Source organism: Nerophis ophidion, linkage group LG18 (assembly GCF_033978795.1).
Source record: "Nerophis ophidion isolate RoL-2023_Sa linkage group LG18, RoL_Noph_v1.0, whole genome shotgun sequence".
Classification (NCBI taxonomy): Eukaryota; Metazoa; Chordata; class Actinopteri; order Syngnathiformes; family Syngnathidae; genus Nerophis; species Nerophis ophidion.
This window is the reverse complement of record NC_084628.1, coordinates 6,292,985-6,311,414: the sequence shown is the minus strand read 5'-3', so window position 1 is coordinate 6,311,414 and position 18,430 is coordinate 6,292,985. Positions and strand designations below refer to the sequence as shown.

Genomic DNA, 18,430 nt, shown 5'->3' with positions numbered 1-18,430 from the left:
GGATGCCACAATGTCGAATATTTCCAAGAACAATTTGAAATGTGGACTCGTCAGACCACAGAACACTTTTCCACTTGCATCAGTCCATCTTATATGATCTCGGGCCCAGAGAAGCCGGCGGCGTTTCTGGATGTTGTTGATAAATTGAATTGAAGTGAATTATATTTATATAGCGCTTTTCTCTAGTGACTCAAAGCGCTTTACATAGTGAAACCCAATATATAAGTTACATTTAAAGCAGTGTGGGTGGCACTGGGAGCAGGTGGGTAAAGTGTCTTGCCCAAGGACACAACGGCAGTGACTAGGATGACGGAAGCGGGAATCGAACCTGCAACCCTCAAGTTGCTGGCACGGCCACTCTACCAACCGAGCTATGCCGCCCCATAAATGGCTTTCGCTTTGCATAGTAGAGCTTTAACTTGCACTTACAGATGTAGCGACAAACTGTATTTAGTGACCGTGGTTTTCTGAAGTGGTTCTGAGCCCATGTGGTGATATCCTTTAGAGATTGATGTCGCTTTTTGATACAGTGCCGTCTGGGGGATCGAAGGTCACAGTCAATCAATGTTGGTTTCCGGCCATGCCGCTTACGTGGAGTGATTTCTCCAGATTCTCTGAACCTTTTGATGATATTATGGACCGTAGATGTTGAAAGCCTTAAATTTCTTGCAAATGCACTTTGAGAAACGTTGTTCTTAAACTGTTTGACTATTTTGCTCACGCAGTTGTGGACAAAGGGGTGTACCTCGCCCCATCCTTTCTTGTGAAAGACTGAGCATTTTTTGGGAAGCTGTTTTTATACCCAATCATGGCACTCACCTGTTCCCAATTAGCCGGCACACCTGTGGGATGTCAAAAATAAGTGTTTGATGAGCATTCCTCAACTTCCATCCATCCATCCCTCTTCTTCCGCTTATCCGAGGTCGGGTCGCGGGGGCAGCAGCCTAAGCAGGTAAACCCAGACTTCCCTCTCCCCAGCCACTTCGTCTAGCTCTTCCCGGGGGATCCCGAGGCGTTCCCAGGCCAGCCGGGAGACATAGTCTTCCCAACGTGTCCTGGGTCTTCCCCGTGGCCTCCTACCGGTTGGACGTGCCCTAAACACCTCCCTAGGGAGGCGTTCGGGTGGCATCCTGACCAGATGCCCGAACCACCTCATCTGGCTCCTCTCCATGTGGAGGAGCAGCGGCTTTACTTTGAGTTCCTCCCGGATGACAGAGCTTCTCACCCTATCTCTAAGGGAGAGCCCCGCCACACGGCGGAGGAAACTCATTTCGGCCGCTTGAACCCGTGATCTTATCCTTTCGGTCATGACCCAAAGCTCATGACCATAGGTGAGGATGGGAACGTAGATCGACCGGTAAATTGAGAGCTTTGCCTTCCGGCTCAGCTCCTTCTTCACCACAACGGATCGGTACAACGTCCGCATTACTGAAGACGCCGCACCGCACCTCAACTTTATCAGTATTTATTGCCACTTTTCCCAACTTCTTTGTCACGTGTTGCTGGTATCAAATTCTAATTTAATTATTATTTGCACAAAAAAAAAAGTTTAGCAGTTTGAACATCAAATATGTTGTCTTTGTAGCATATTCAACTGAATATGGGTTGAAAATGATTTGCAAATCATTGTATTCCGTTTATATTTACATCTAACACATTTTCCCAACTCGTACGGAAACGGGGTTTGTATTTCCACTGGCCGCATCCAAACGTCCCGGGGCGTCTATTTATATTCCAATCGATAAATTGCATTCCATGCTTGAGGTTGCACACATCCTGCAAAGACTCCATTACATCCATGCATGTACGGTGTGGTGCATAGCGCGTATTCCGTGACTACATTACACGGCGTTGCTAAGAGCTAAGCATCACAAGCATGCACCAGGTAGTCGCCATGATTACGGACGCTCGGCTAGGCAGGCTTTATAGATCAACGTGTGTCTCCCCATTCCAGGGGAGCTGCACAGTAAGGCGGTTCTCACGGGATGAACACTTACATCCCACCGGCATCTCCAACACAGGGGCAGGCTTAGAGCGTCTGACCCCTCTGTCTGACCTCCCCTTTGCTTTTTCAAGCAACCCCTCAGCTAGATTCTCTCAGGTCTGACTGGGGAAAAAGTGCTTCAGTTTGATATCTCCCTTAAACAGGAGTATCAAACTCCTTTTTATTGAGAGCAACATGGCAATTATGGTCGCCCTTAGAATATATATAAATATGCATTTTGAAGTAGCCGAGGCAACTCTTATATTTTTTTACTAACCACGTCATGAATAACTTGCTTTGAAATTGTGAGTCGAAATGATGAGCAGATCAATCAATCAATCAATCAATCAATGTTTACTTATATAGCCCTAAATCACTAGTGTCTCAAAGGGCTGCACAAACCACCACGACATCCTCGGTAGGCCCACATAAGGGCAAGGAAAACTCACACCCAGTGGGACGTCGGTGACAATGATGACTATGAGAACCTTGGAGAGGAGGAAAGCAATGGATGTCGAGCGGGTCTAACATGATACTGTGAAAGTTCAATCCATAATGGATCCAACACAGTCGCGAGAGTCCAGTCCAAAGAGGATCCAAGACACAGCAGCGAGAGTCCCGTTCACAGCGGAGCCAGCAGGAAACCATCCCAAGTGGAGGCGGACCAGCAGCGCAGAGATGTCCCCAGCCGATACACAGGCGAGCAGTACATGGCCACCGGATCGGACCGGACCCCTTCCACACGGAAGAGTGGGACATAGAAGAAAAAGAAAAGAAACGGCAGATCAACTGGTCTAAAAAGGGAGTCTATTTAAAGGTTAGAGTATACAAATGAGTTTTAAGGTGAGACTTAAATGCTTCTACTGAGGTAGCATCTCGAACTGTTACCGGGAGGGCATTCCAGAGTACTGGAGCCCGAACGGAAAACGCTCTATAGCCCGCAGACTTTTTTTGGGCTTTGGGAATCACTAATAAGCCGGAGTCCTTTGAACGCAGATTTCTTGCCGGGACATATGGTACAATACAATCGGCAAGATAGGATGGAGCTAGACCGTGTAGTATTTTATACGTAAGTAAGTAAATAATACAAATGGAAATAATGTGGCAGACCACATAAAATGATGTGGTTGACCACATAAAAAGGACATGGCAGGCCACACACCTAAAGGCCTACTGAAATGAGATTTTCTTACTTAAACGGGGATAGCAGGTCCATTCTATGTGTCATACTTGATCATTTCGCGATATTGCCATATTTTTGCTGAAAGGATTTAGTAGAGAACATCGACAATAAAGTTTGCAACTTTTGGTCGGTAATAAAAAAGCCCTGCCTGTACTGGAAAGTAGCAGACGATTTGCGCGTGACGTCACGGGTTGTGGAGCTCCTCACATCCTCACATTGTTTATAATCATAGCCACCGGCAGCTAGAGTGATTCGGACCAAAAAAAGCAACAATTTCCCCATTAATTTGAGCGAGGATGAAAGATTCGTGGATGAGGAAATTTAGAGTGAAGGACTAGAAAGAAAAAAAAAAGGCGATTGCAGTGGGAGCGATTCAGATGTTTTTAGACACATTTGCTAGGATAATTCTGGAAAATCCCTTATCTGCTTATTGTGTTGCTGGTGTTTTAGTGAGATTAAATAGTACCTGAAAGTCGGAGGAGTGTGGCCACCAGTGTCTCTGAGGGAAGTCACGCAGCTGCAGCAGGACGGAAGCTCCACTGATGTCTCCGGTAAGAGCCGACTTATTACCATAATTTTCTCACCGAAAACTGCCGGTTGACATGTGGTCGGGATCCATGTTCGCTTGACCGCTCTGATCCATAGTAAAGCTTCACCTTTGGGAATTTTAAACAAGGAAACACCGGCTGTGTTTGTGTGGCTAAAGGCTAAAAGCTTCCCACCTCCATCTTTCTACTTTGACTTCTCCATTATTAATTGAACAAATTGCAAAAGATTCAACAACACAGATGTCCAGAATACTGTGTAATTATGCGATTAAAGCAGACTACTTATAGCTTGGATCGGGCTGGAAAATAATTTCCGCTACAGCCCGAGACGTCAAACGCACGCGTCATCATACCGCGACGTTTTCAACAGGACACTTCGCGGGAAATTTAAAACTGCAATTTAGTAAACTAAAAAGGCCGTATTGGCATTTGTTGTAATGTTAATATTTCATCATTGATATATAAACTATCAGACTGCGTGGTCGGTAGTAGTGGCTTTCAGTAGGACTTTAAGTGTGGCCGACCACCTAAAGTAATATGGCGGACTACATAAAAGGATAGGTGAGCCACATAAAATATTGTGGCGGGCCACATAAGATGTGGCGTACCACTTGAAATAAAATGACGGGCCATATAAAATGATGTGGCTGACCACATAAAAATTACTTGGCAGGCCACATAAATAAAGTGGTGGACCACATAAAATGATGTTGTTGACCACATAAAAATGACATGGCGGGCCACATAAAATAATATAGTGGACCACATAAAAGGATGAGTGAGCCACACAAAATATATTGTGGCGGACAACATAAAATAATGTGGCGGACCACTTGAAATAAAATGATGAACTACTTAAAATGATGTGGTTGACCACATAAAAATTACATGGCAGGCCACATAAATAATGAGGTGGACCACATAAAATGATTTTGTTGACCACATGAAAATGACATGGCGGGCCACATAAATAATGGGGTGAAATGTGGCGGGCCACATAAAATAATATAGTGGACCACATAAAAAGATGGGTGAGCCACAAAATATATTGTGGCGGACAACATAAAATAATGTGGCGGACCACTTGAAATAAAATGATGAACTTCTTAAAATGATGTGGTTGACCACATAAAAATTACATGGCAGGCCACATAAATAATGTGGTGGACCACATAAAATGATGTGGTTGACCACATAAAAATGACATGGCAGGCCACATAAATAATGAGGTCGAATGTGGCGGGCCACATAAAATAATATAGTGGACCACATAAAATGATGGGTGAGCCACATAAAATATTGTGGCGGACCACATAAAATGATGTTGTTGACCACATAAAAATGATATGGCGGGCCACATAAATAACGTGGTGGACCACATAAAATTATGTTGTTGACCACATAAAAACTACATGGCAGGCCACATAAATAACGTGGTGGACCACATAAAATTATGTTGTTGACCACATAAAAACTACATGGCAGGCCACATAAATAATGAAGTGGACCACATAAAATTATGTTGTTGACCACATAAAAACTACATGGCAGGCCACATAAATAATGAGGTGGACCACATAAAATTATGTTGTTGACCACATAAAAATTACATGGCAGGCCACATAAATAATGAGGTGGACCACATAAAATTATGTTGTTGACCACATAAAAATGACATGGCGGGCCACATAAATAATGGGGTGAAATGTGGCGGGCCACATAAAATAATATAGTGGACCACATAAAAGGATGAGTGAGCCACACAAAATATATTGTGGCGGACAACATAAAATAATGTGGCGGACCACTTGAAATAAAATGATGAACTACTTAAAATGATGTGGTTGACCACATAAAAATTACATGGCAGGCCACATAAATAATGAGGTGGACCACATAAAATGATTTTGTTGACCACATGAAAATGACATGGCGGGCCACATAAATAATGGGGTGAAATGTGGCGGGCCACATAAAATAATATAGTGGACCACATAAAAAGATGGGTGAGCCACATAAAATATTGTGGCGGACCACATAAAACAATGTGGCGGACCATTGAAATAAAATGATGAACTACTTTAAATGATGTGGTTGACCACATAAAAATTACATGTCAGGCCACTTAAATAATGAGGTGGACCACATAAAATGATGTTGTTGACCACATAAAAATGATATGGCGGGCCACATAAATAATGGGGTGAAATGTGGCGGGCCACATAAAATAATATAGTGGACCACATAAAAGGATGGGTGAGCCACATAAAATATTGTGGCGGACCACATAAAATAATGTGGCGAACCACTTGAAATAAAATGATGAACTACTTAAAATGATGTGGTTGACCACATAAAAATTACATGGCAGGCCAGATAAATAATGAGGTGGACCACATAAAATGATGTTGTTGACCACATAAAAATGATATGGCGGGCCACATAAATAACGTGGTGGACCACATAAAATTATGTTGTTGACCACATAAAAACTACATGGCAGGCCACATAAATAACGTGGTGGACCACATAAAATTATGTTGTTGACCACATAAAAACTACATGGCAGGCCACATAAATAATGAAGTGGACCACATAAAATTATGTTGTTGACCACATAAAAACTACATGGCAGGCCACATAAATAATGAGGTGGACCACATAAAATTATGTTGTTGACCACGTAAAAATTACATGGCAGGCCACATAAATAATGAGGTGGACCACATAAAATGATGTTGTTGACCACATAAAAATGACATGGCGGGCCACATAAATAATGGGGTGAAATGTGGCGGGCCACATAAAATAATATAGTGGACCACATAAAAGGATGAGTGAGCCACATAAAATATTGTGGCGGACAACATAAAATAATGTGGCGGACCACTTGAAATAAAATGATGAACTACTTAAAATGATGTGGTTGACCACATAAAAATTACATGGCAGGCCACATAAATAATGTGGTGGACCACATAAAATGATGTGGTTGACCACCAAAATTACATGGCAGGCCACATAAATAATGTGGTGGACAACATAAAATTATGTTGTTGACCACATAAAAATGACATGGCGGGCCACATAACATGTGGCTGGCCACGTTAAATGAGGTCACGGGCCACATAAAAAGTGTGGCAAGCCCCGTAACATTACGGGGCGGGGCACTTGGGGCGGCATAGCTCGGTTGGTAGAGTGGCCGTGCCAGCAACTTGAGGGTTGCAGGTTCGATTCCCGCTTGTGCCATCCTAGTTACTGCCGTTGTGTCCTTGGGCAAGACACTTTACCCACCAGCTCCCAGTGCCACCCACACTGGTTTAAATGTAACTTAGATATTGGGTGTCACTATGTAAAGCGCTTTGAGTCACTTGAGAAAAGCGCTATATAAATATAATTCACTTCACACTTCACTTCACTTAACATGAAGCGGCGGGCCACATAACATTATGCAGCTGGTTACCTAATAACATGAATAATAATGGAAAAGCATGAAGTCTACGCCCCCTCAGCAAAGTGCTCACCTACCTATCATCATAATTATTAATTATATTTTATTTTAATTCCATTCTATAGTGGCAAACTTCTTTTTACACTTGTTAGCCAGTTAATCATGTCAACATGCTACAGAAAAATGCCCTTTACACTAATTTCCCTTTTTTTTTACGTGGCACTAATTTGACCCTGGAACAGATGTCTTCAATTCCCTGTGCTTGTTATTGGAAATGAGTTTTTAAATGTGTAAGAAATAGAAGTAAGTGTTGCAATGATTTGCTGCTTTGCAGAGTAAGCCTGGCCTGGAGCTGCAGAAGAAGATTAGGCCGCTCGGACGTAAGGAGAGGATCATGCAGACGTAAGTAGCACGCTAGCCGAGTAGTGATTTTGTTGTTCTTCTCTGTGGAGAGCATCATTTCTTTCTTTTGTGGTGTGTGTCACTTGATGTCTAATCCAGCGTTTTCAACCACTAGTGTGCCGTGATATAGAGTCTGGTGTGCTGTGGGAGATGATCTAATTTCACCTATTTGGGTTAAAAATATGTATTGCAAACCAATAATTATAGTCTGCAAATGTGTTGTTGTTGAGTGTCTATGCTGTCTAGAGTTCGGTAGCGTAACCGTGTAATACTATTCCATACCAGTAGGTGGCAGCTGGTAGCTAATTGCTTTGTAGATGTCGGAAATAATGGGTAAAAAAGTATCTAATGCTTAAACCAAGAATAAATAAAAAGGGAGTGCCCCTAAGAAAAGGCATTGAAGCTTAGGGAAGCTATGCAGAACGAAACTAAAACTGAACTGGCTACAAAGTAAACAAAAACGGAATGCTGGACGACAGCAAAAACTTACTGTGGAGCAAAGACATGTACATCCGAACATGACATGACAATCAACAATGTCCCCACAAAGAAGGATAAAAACAACTGAAATATTCTCGAATGCTCAAACATAGTAGATGAGGGAAATATCCCACAAAGGAAGACATGAAACTGCTACAGGAAAATACCAAATAAAGAGAAAAAGCCGTGTAATACTATTCCATATCAGTAGGTCGGCAGCAGGCAGCTAATTGCTATGTAGATGTCGGAAATAATGGGTAAAAAAGTTTCTGATGCTTAAACCAAAAATAAACAAAAGGTAAGTGCCGCTAAGAAAAGGCATTGAAGCTTAGGGAAGTCTACGCAGAACAAAACTAAAACCGAACTGGCTACGAAGTAAACAAAAACAGAATGCTGGACGACAGCAAAAACTTACTGTGGAGCAAAAACATGTACATCCGAACATGACATGACAATCAACAATGTCCCCACAAAGAAGGATAAAAACAACTGAAATATTCTCGAATGCTCAAACATAGTAGATGAGGGAAATATCCCACAAAGGAAGACATGAAACTGCTACAGGAAACTACCAAAAAAAGAGAAAAAGCCGTGTAATACTATTCCATATCAGTAGGTGGCAGCAGGCAGCTAATTGCTATGTAGATGTCGGAAATGATGGGTAAAAAAGTTTCTGATGCTTAAACCAAAAATAAACAAAAGTTAAGTGCCGCTAAGTAAAGGCATTGAAGCTTAGGGAAGGCTACGCAGAATAAAAGTAAAAATGAACTGGCTACGAAGTAAACAAAAACAGAATGCTGGACGACAGCAAAAACTTACTGTGGAGCAAAGACATGTACATCCGAACATGACATGACAATCAACAATGTCCACACAAAGGAGGATAAAAACAACTGAAATATTCTCGAATGCTCAAACATAGTAGATGAGGGAAATATCCCACAAAGGAAGACATGAAACTGCTACAGGAAAATACCAAATAAAGAGAAAAAGCCGTGTAATACTATTCCATATCAGTAGGTGGCAGCAGGCAGCTATTTGCTATGTAGATGTCGGAAATAATGGGTAAAAAAGTTTCTGATGCTTAAACCAAAAATAAACAAAAGGTAAGTGCCGCTAAGAAAAGGCATTGAAGCTTAGGGAAGGCTACGCAGAACGAAACTAAAACTGAACTGGCTACGAAGTAAACAAAAACAAAATGCTGGATGACAGCAAAAACTTACCGTGGAGCAAAGACATGTACATCCGAACATGACATGACAATCAACAATGTCCACACAAAGGAGGGTAAAAACAACTGAAATATTCTCATATGCTCAAACATAGTAGATGTGGGAAATATCCCACAAAGGAAGACATGAAACTGCTACAGGAAAATACCAAAAAAAGAGAAAAAGCCGTGTAATACTATTCCATATCAGTAGGTGGCAGCAGGCAGCTATTTGCTATGTAGATGTCGGAAATAATGGGTAAAAATGTTTCTGATGCTTAAACCAAAAATAAACAAAAGGTAAGTGCCGCTAAGAAAAGGCATTGAACTGAACTGGCTGCAAAGTAAACAAAAACAGAATGCTAGACGACAGCAAAAACTTACTGTGGAGCAAAAACATGTACATCCGAACATGACATGACAATCAACAATGTCCACACAAAGAAGGATAAAAACAACTGAAATATTCTCGAATGCTCAAACATAGTAGATGAGGGAAATATCCCACAAAGGAAGACATGAAACTGCTACAGGAAAATACCAAAAAAAGAGAAAAAGCCGTGTAATACTATTCCATATCAGTAGGTCGGCAGCAGGCAGCTATTTGCTATGTAGATGTCGGAAATAATGGGTAAAAAAGTATCTGATGCTTAAACCAAAAAATAAACAAAAGGTGAGTGCCGCTAAGAAAGGACATTGAAGCTTAAGGAAGGCTACGCAGAACGAAACTAAAACTGAACTGGCTACAAAGTAAACAAAAACAGAATGCTAGACGACAGCAAAAACTTACCGTGGAGCAAAAACATGTACATCCGAACATGACATGACAATCAACAATGTCCACACAAAGAAGGATAAAAACAACTGAAATATTCTCGAATGCTCAAACATAGTAGATGAGGGAAATATCCCACAAAGGAAGACATGACACTGCTACAGGAAACTACCAAAAAAAGAGAAAAAGCCGTGTAATACTATTCCATATCAGTAGGTGGCAGCAGGCAGCTATTTGCTATGTAGATGTCGGAAATAATGGGTAAAAAAGTTTCTGATGCTTAAACCAAAAATAAACAAAAGGTGAGTGCCCATAAGAAAAGGCATTGAAGCTTAGGGAAGGCTATGCAGAACGAACTAAAACTGAACTGGCTATGAAATAAACAAAAACAGAATGCTGGACAACAGCAAAAACTTACTGTGGAGCAAAGACATGTCCATCCGAACATGACATGACAATCAACAATGTCCACACAAAGAAGGATAAAAACAACTGAAATATTCTCGAATGCTCAAACATAGTAGATGTGGGAAATATCGTTCAAAGGAAGACATGAAACTGCTACAGGAAAATACCACAAAAAGAGAAAAAGCCGTGTAATACTATTCCATACCAGTAGGTGGCAGCAGGCAGCTATTTGCTATGTAGATGTCGGAAGTGATGGGTAAAAAAGTTTCTGATGCTTAAACCAAAAATAAACAAAAGGTGAGTGCCCATAAGAAAAGGCATTGAAGCTTAGGGAAGGCTACGCGGAATAAAAGTAAAACTGAACTGACTACGATGTAAACAAAAACAGAATGCTGGACGACAGCAAAAACTTACCGTGGAGCAAAGACATGTACAATCCGAACATGACATGACAATCAACAATGTCCCCACAAAGAAGGATAAAAATAACTGAAATATTCTCGAATGCTCAAACAAAGTAGATGAGGGAAATATCCCACAAAGGAAGACATGAAACTGCTACAGGAAAATACCAAATAAAGAGAAAAAGCCGTGTAATACTATTCCATATCAGTAGATGGCAGCAGGCAGCTAATTGCTTTGTAGATGTCGGAAATAATGGGTAAAAAAGTTTCTGATGCTTAAACCAAGAATAAACAAAAGGTAAGTGCCGCTAAGAAAAGGCATTGAAGCTTAAGGAAGGCTATGCAGAATAAAAGTAAAACTGAACTGGCTACAAAGTAAACAAAAACAGAATGCTGGACGACAGCAAAAACTTACCGTGGAGCAAAGACATGTACATCCGAACATGACATGACAATCAACAATGTCCACACAATGAAGGATAAAAACAACTGAAATATTCTCGAATGCTCAAACATAGTAGATGAGGGAAATATCACACAAAGGAAGACATGACACTGCTACAGGAAAATACCAAAAAAAGAGAAAAAGCCGTGTAATACAATTCCATATCAGTAGGTCGGCAGCAGGCAGCTAATTGCTATGTAGATGTCGGAAATAATGGGTAAAAAAGTTTCTGATGCTTAAACCAAAAATAAGCAAAAAGGTAAGTGCCCCTAAGAAAAGGCATTGAAGCTTAGGGAAGGCTATGAAGAATAAAAGTAAAACTGAACTGGCTACAAAGTAAACAAAAACAGAATGCTGGACGACAGCAAAAACTTACCGTGGAGCAAAGACATGTACATCCGAACATGACATGACAATCAACAATGTCCACACAATGAAGGATAAAAACAACTGAAATATTCTCGAATGCTCAAACATAGTAGATGAGAGAAATATCCCACAAAGGAAGACATGAAACTGCAACAGGAAAATACCAAAAAAAGAGAAAAAGCCGTGTAATACAATTCCATATCAGTAGGTGGCAGCAGGCAGCTATTTGCTATGTAGATGTCGGAAATAATGGGTAAAAAAGTTTCTGATGCTTAAACCAAAAATAAACAAAAGGTAAGTACCCATAAGAAAAGGCTTTGAAGCTTAGGGAAGGCTATGCAGAACAAAACTAAAACTGAACTGGCTACGAAGTAAACAAAAACAGAATGCTGGACGACAGCAAAAACTTACCGTGGAGCAAAGACATGTACATGCGAACATGACATGACAATCAACAATGTCCACACAAAGAAGGATAAAAACAACTGAAATATTCTCGAATGCTCAAACATAGTAGATGAGGGAAATATCCCACAAAGGAAGACATGAAACTGCTACAGGAAAATACCAAATAAAGAGAAAAAGCCGTGTAATACTATTCCATATCAGTAGATGGCAGCAGGCAGCTAATTGCTATGTAGATGTCGGAAATGATGGGTAAAAAAGTTTCTGATGCTTAAACCAAAAATAAACCAAAGTTAAGTGCCGCTAAGAAAAGGCATTGAAGCTTAGGGAAGGCTATGAAGAATAAAAGTAAAACTGAACTGGCTACAAAGTAAACAAAAACAGAATGCTGGACGACAGCAAAAACTTACCGTGGAGCAAAGACATGTACATCCGAACATGACATGACAATCAACAATGTCCCCACAAAGGAGGGTAAAAACAACTGAAATATTCTCGAATGCTCAAACATAGTAGATGAGGGAAATATCCCACAAAGGAAGACATGAAACTGCTACAGGAAAATACCAAAAAAACAGAAAAAGCCACCAAAATGCGCAAGACAAGAACCAAAACACTACACACAGGAAAACAGCAAAAAATGGCGTAATGTGACAGTACACCTACTTTAAGACAACAGCGATATTGATACATAGTTGGTTCTGGTTTAAAGCAGGGGTCACCAACGCGGTGCCCGCGGGCACCAGGTAGCCCGTAAGGACCAGATGAGTCGCCCGCTGGCCTGTTCTAAAAATAGCTCAAATAGCAGCACTTACCAGTGAGCTGCCTCTATTTTTTAAATTTTATTTATTTAATAGCAAGCTGGTCTCGCTTTACTCGACATTTTTAATTCTAAGAGAGACAAAACTCAAATAGAATTTGAAAATCCAAGAAAATATTTTAAAGACTTTGTCTTCACTTGTTTGAATAAATTAATTTATTTTTTTACTTTGCAATTTTAGAGAAAAAATACAACCTTAAAAATGATTTTTGGATTTTTAAACACATATACCTTTTTACCTTTTAAATTCCTTCCTCTTCTTTCCTGACAATTTAAATCGATCTTCAAATAAATTCATTTTTTTATTATAAAGAATAATAAATACATTTTAATTCAATTCTTCATTTTAGCTTCTGTTTTTTCGACGAAGGATATTTGTGAAAGATTTCTTCAAACTTATTATGATTAAAATAAAAATATATATTCTAGCAAATCTAGTAAATTTTTATAATCAAATTTAAATCTTATTTCAAAGTCTTTTGAATTTCTTTTATAAAATTTTGTTCTGGAAAATCTAGAAGAAACAATGATTTTTCTTTTTTAGAAATATAGCTTGGTCCAATTTGTTATATATTCTAACAAAATGCAGATTGGATTTTAACCTATTTAAGTGAAGTGAATTATATTTATATAGCACTTTTCTCTAGTGACTCAAAGCGCTTTTACAGAGTGAAACCCAATATCTAAGTTACATTTAAACCAGTGTGGGTGGCACTGGGAGCAGGTGGGTAAAGTGTCTTGCCCAAGGACACAACGGCAGTGACTAGGATGGCGGAAGCGGGAATCGAACCTGCAACCCTCAAGTTGCTGGCACGGCCACTCTACCAACCGAGCTATGCTATCAAAATTCTAAAATGAATCTTAATCAGGAAAAATGACTAATGATGTTCCATAAATTATTTTTTTTATTTTTTCCAAAAGATTCGAATTAGCTAGTTTTTCTCTTCTTTTTTTTTTCGGTTGAATTTTTTAATTTTAAAGAGTCGAAAATGAAGATAAACTGTTTCAAAATGTAAGTTTCATTTTTTTTCCTCTTTTAAACCATTCAATTAAGTGTTTTTTTTTCATCATATATTCTCTACACAAAACCTTCCGAAAAAGGAAAAAAATGTACGACAGAATGACGGACAGAAATACTCATTTTTTTATGTATATATATATATATATATATGGATTTATTTATCAAAGGTAAATTGAGCAAATTGGCTATTTCTGGCAATTTATTTAAGTGTGTATCAAACTGGTAGCCCTTTGCATTAATCAGTACCCAAGAAGTAGCTATTTGTTTCAAAAAGGTTGGTGACCCCTGGTTTAAAGTCATGTCCAACAGTTGCGACAACGACTTTTTATTGTCAACTGAGTTTTTTTTTTTTTTTAATGATTACTGCTGGTGGTGTGCCTCCGCATTTTTTCAACGCACAAAACGTGCCTGAGCTCAAAAAAGGTTGAAAAACACTAGTCTAATCAACATGGCGGCACTGCGCTTCACTCACTCAATCAATCAATCAATGTTTATTTATATAGCCCCAAATCACAAATGTCTCAAAGGACTGCACAAATCATTACGACTACAACATCCTCGGAAGAACCCACAAAAGGGCAAGGAAAACTCACACCCAGTGGGCAGGGAGAATTCACATCCAGTGGGACGCCAGTGACAATGCTGACTATGAGAAACCTTGGAGAGGACCTCAGATGTGGGCAACCCCCCCTCTCTAGGGGACCGAAAGCAATGGATGTCGAGCGGGTCTAACATGATACTGTGAAAGTTCAATCCATAGTGGCTCCAACACAGCCGCGAGAGTTCAGTTCAAGCGGAGCCTATCTTGCCGATTGTATTGTACCGTATGTCCCGGCAAGAAATCTGCGTTCAAAAGACTCCGGCTTATTAGTGATTCCTAGAGCTCAAAAAAAGTCTGCGGGCTATAGAGCGTTTTCCGTTCGGGCTCCAGTACTCTGGAATGCCCTCCCGGTAACAGTTCGAGATGCTACCTCAGTAGAAGCATTTAAGTCTCATCTTAAAACTCATCTGTATACTCTAGCCTTTAAATAGACCTCCTTTTTAGACCAGTTGATCTGCCGCTTCTTTTCTTTCTCCTATGTCCCCCCCTCCCTTGTGGAGGGGGTCCGGTCCGATGACCATGGATGAAGTACTGACTGTCCAGAGTCGAGACCCAGGATGGACCGCTCGTCGGGACCCAGGATGGACCGCTCGCCTGTATCGGTTGGGGACATCTCGACGCTGCTGATCCGCTTGAGATGGTTTCCTGTGGACGGGACTCTCACTGCTGTCTTGGAGCCACTATGGATTGAACTTTCACAGTATCATGTTAGACCCGCTCGACATCCATTGCTTTCGGTCCCCTAGAAGGGGGGGGTTGCCCACATCTGAGGTCCTCTCCAAGGTTTCTCATAGTCAGCATTGTCACTGGCGTCCCACTGAATGTGAATTCTCCCTGCCCACTGGGTGTGAGTTTTCCTTGCCCTTTTGTGGGTTCTTCCGAGGATGTTGTAGTCGTAATGATTTGTGCAGTCCTTTGAGACATTTGTGATTTGGGGCTATATAAATAAACATTGATTGATTGATTGATTGAAGACAGCAGCGAGAGTCCCGTCCACAGGAAACCATCTCAAGCGGAGGCGTATCAGCAGCGTAAATATGTCCCCAACCGATACAGGCGAGCGGTCCATCCTGGGTCCCGACGAGCGGTCCATCCTGGGTCCCGACGAGCGGTCCATCCTGGGTCTCGACTCTGGACAGCCAGTACTTCATCCATGGTCATCGGACCGGACCCCCCTCCACAAGGGAGGTGGGGACATAGGAGAAAGAAAAGAAGCGGCAGATCAACTGGTCTAAAAAGGAGGTCTATTTAAAGGCTTCATCCACTCTGCAGAGAGGAGAGCCATGGCCGGCACGAATTATCGGAGAGGGATTAGGCTGCCATGAGCACACAGCAGGAGACAACGAAGCGGGGGGTGAACAGGCTAAATGGGATTTATGCTTTCATTTCCGACGCTTAGCATAATGAATCTGCGCCAGTTTCGTATTAATATTTCAAGTCTTTATGGAGCGCAGCAGCCTAAATGCCTCTAAGAATGTACTTACCCTGTGCTGAGTCCTTTAATGGTGCCTTCCTTCTTTCACGGTGACTTTGCAGTCCTCTGTCTCTCATATTGAAGGACTCATATAACGATTATGTTTATCAGAATTACAACCTTTCATTGTATATTGGGGTGTTAAAGGCCTACTGAAAGCCACTACTAGCGACCACGCAGTCTGATAGTTTATATATCAATGATGAAATATTAACATTGCAACACATGCCAATACGGCCTTTTTAGTTTACTAAATTGCAATTTTAAATGTCGCGCAAAGTATCCTGTTGAAAACGTCGGACCCCGCGGTTGTGACCGCAAACCGCGCATCTTTAATATTTACGCACCAAATGTGAGGATTAGTTACCATCTCCCTCATTGTTTTGTTCTACTGTTGGGTGAACAAGGTACCTTAAAAGTGGTATCTTTTGAAAAGAACACCCATTATTTCTTAGCTGACACTTTTGTCATTATTTTTTTTTTATAAATGGGCTGTGCCACACATCCTAAAATACAGTCTGAACCTCTGTCAGTTATCCGTGGATTGATTAACGTGGACCTCGACTTAAACAAGTTGAAAAACTTATCCGGGTGTTACCATGTAGTGTTCAATTGTACGGAATATGTACTTTACTGTGCAATCCGCTAATAAAATAATCAATCAATCAAACCATCACTCATCGACAGGCCTGAGTACGTTAGCGAATTGAGTTTTTCTTCAGTGAATATGCTAAGCTCGGTTCTTACATTATTTGGTTTCGAGTCATTTGTGTTCATCTTCTTGATTCACGGACGCTTCCGAGTCTTAGTTTGTGCAGTTCCTGATTTGTTTTTGTCACCATGGCGACTTGATTTGTTCACCTGGCTTTGTTTGCACACCTGGTTTTGATTAGCGACTCTATATCAGGGGTCGGGAACCTTTTTGGCTAAGAGAGCCACACAAGCCACATATTTTAAAAAGTATTTCCGTGGGAGCCATATAATACTTTTTTTTTTTTTAAGACTGAATACAACTAAACAAGCTTGAAACTACAATATCAACTGTGTCAACACTCACAAGTATAAACATTTTTTTTTTCAAAATATCTTATTTCGAGCATAAAAAAACGAAATCATGATTTTGACGGCCCTAGTGTGTGAATGTGAGTGTCTGTCTATCTGTGTTGGCCCTGCGATGAGGTGGCGACTTGTCCAGGGTGTACCCCGCCTTCCGCCCGATTGTAGCTGAGATAGGCGCCAGCGCCCCCCGCGACTCCAAAAGGGAATAAGAGGTAGAAAATGGATGGATGGACAACTAAATGAGTGCATTTTTAAGTAAGACCAACATTTTTAGAGTATACTAAGTCTCTTATTCTTTTCAATAACATTGTTATTCTGAAGCTAACCAACAATAAATAAAATACTTCTTAGCATTCATGCGACTTCTTGAACAGGTGTGTCAGAAACCGGATGGATGGATTTAAAGGCATGAGAATGTTTTATATTTTAAATAAATAATAAATGGGTTGTACTTGTATAGCGCTTTTCTACCTTCAAGGTACTCAAAGCGCTTTGACACTACTTCCACATTTACCCATTCACACACACATTCACACACTGATGGAGGGAGCTGCCATGCAAGGCGCCAACCAGCACCCATCAGGAGCAAGGGTGAAGTGTCTTGCTCAGGACACAACGGACGTGACGAGGTTGGTACTAGGTGGGATTTGAACCAGTGACCCTCGGGTTGCGCACGGCCACTCTCCCACTGCGCCACGCCGTCCCTGTGTTGAACATTTTGAACGTTTTTTTGACACTGTGATTACCAGCGGAATTATTCATTACTTACCGTTAAGCAATGTCAGCTAAGATTTATCTGAGAGCCAGGTGCAGTCATCAAAAGAGCCACATCTGGCTCTAGAGCCATAGGTTCCCTACCCCTGCTCTATATTAACCGACCTGTTTCATTTACTCGTCCTGGTCTCGTCAACTCTTTCCGATGTCTTCATGGACTCCTGAATTGGGTAAATAATCCGTTTTGATACTTGCTAGCTTCCACGCCTAGCCTCTTTGTGTTCTAAGTGTTTACTCGCTAATGCTTTGGCGCTTAGCCACCTTCTGTTTCCCTAGCTCACACGCTAGTAGATGTTTCTTTGCCTTTTTCCTTAGCACCAGTGTTTTTTTGTTATTTATTAGTCTGTGTGTAGTTAAATAAATCTGTTTCCTTACCTGTACGCTGTGTCTTGGAAGAAGCACCCCTTGCGCACGATGCCACGAAGATGTAACAAAGCTAGCATGATGTTAAAATGTGAGTGTGATGTTAGCATCGGAGCTAATGCTAATGTTTGTGTCCTCCTGTCCGGTTCCTTAATGTTACGTTGTTGTTGGACAAGTGTAGAGTTACCGTGAATATTTCAAGAGTGGATAACGCGCACAATAGCCCTTCTTGGAGACACTCTGTTTGAGACAGA

The 18,430-nt window shown here is 41.0% G+C and overlaps 1 long non-coding RNA gene across 1 annotated transcript in view; it reads left to right on the top strand.

The window, feature by feature from the left end:
- Nucleotides 1-18,430, top strand: part of LOC133537530 (uncharacterized) — a 39,163-nt gene that overhangs the window by 11,039 nt on the left and 9,694 nt on the right. The window contains exon 2 of the long non-coding RNA XR_009802715.1: nucleotides 7,501-7,568. This is a non-coding gene — a long non-coding RNA (uncharacterized LOC133537530). The remainder of the gene's footprint in view (nucleotides 1-7,500; nucleotides 7,569-18,430) is intronic.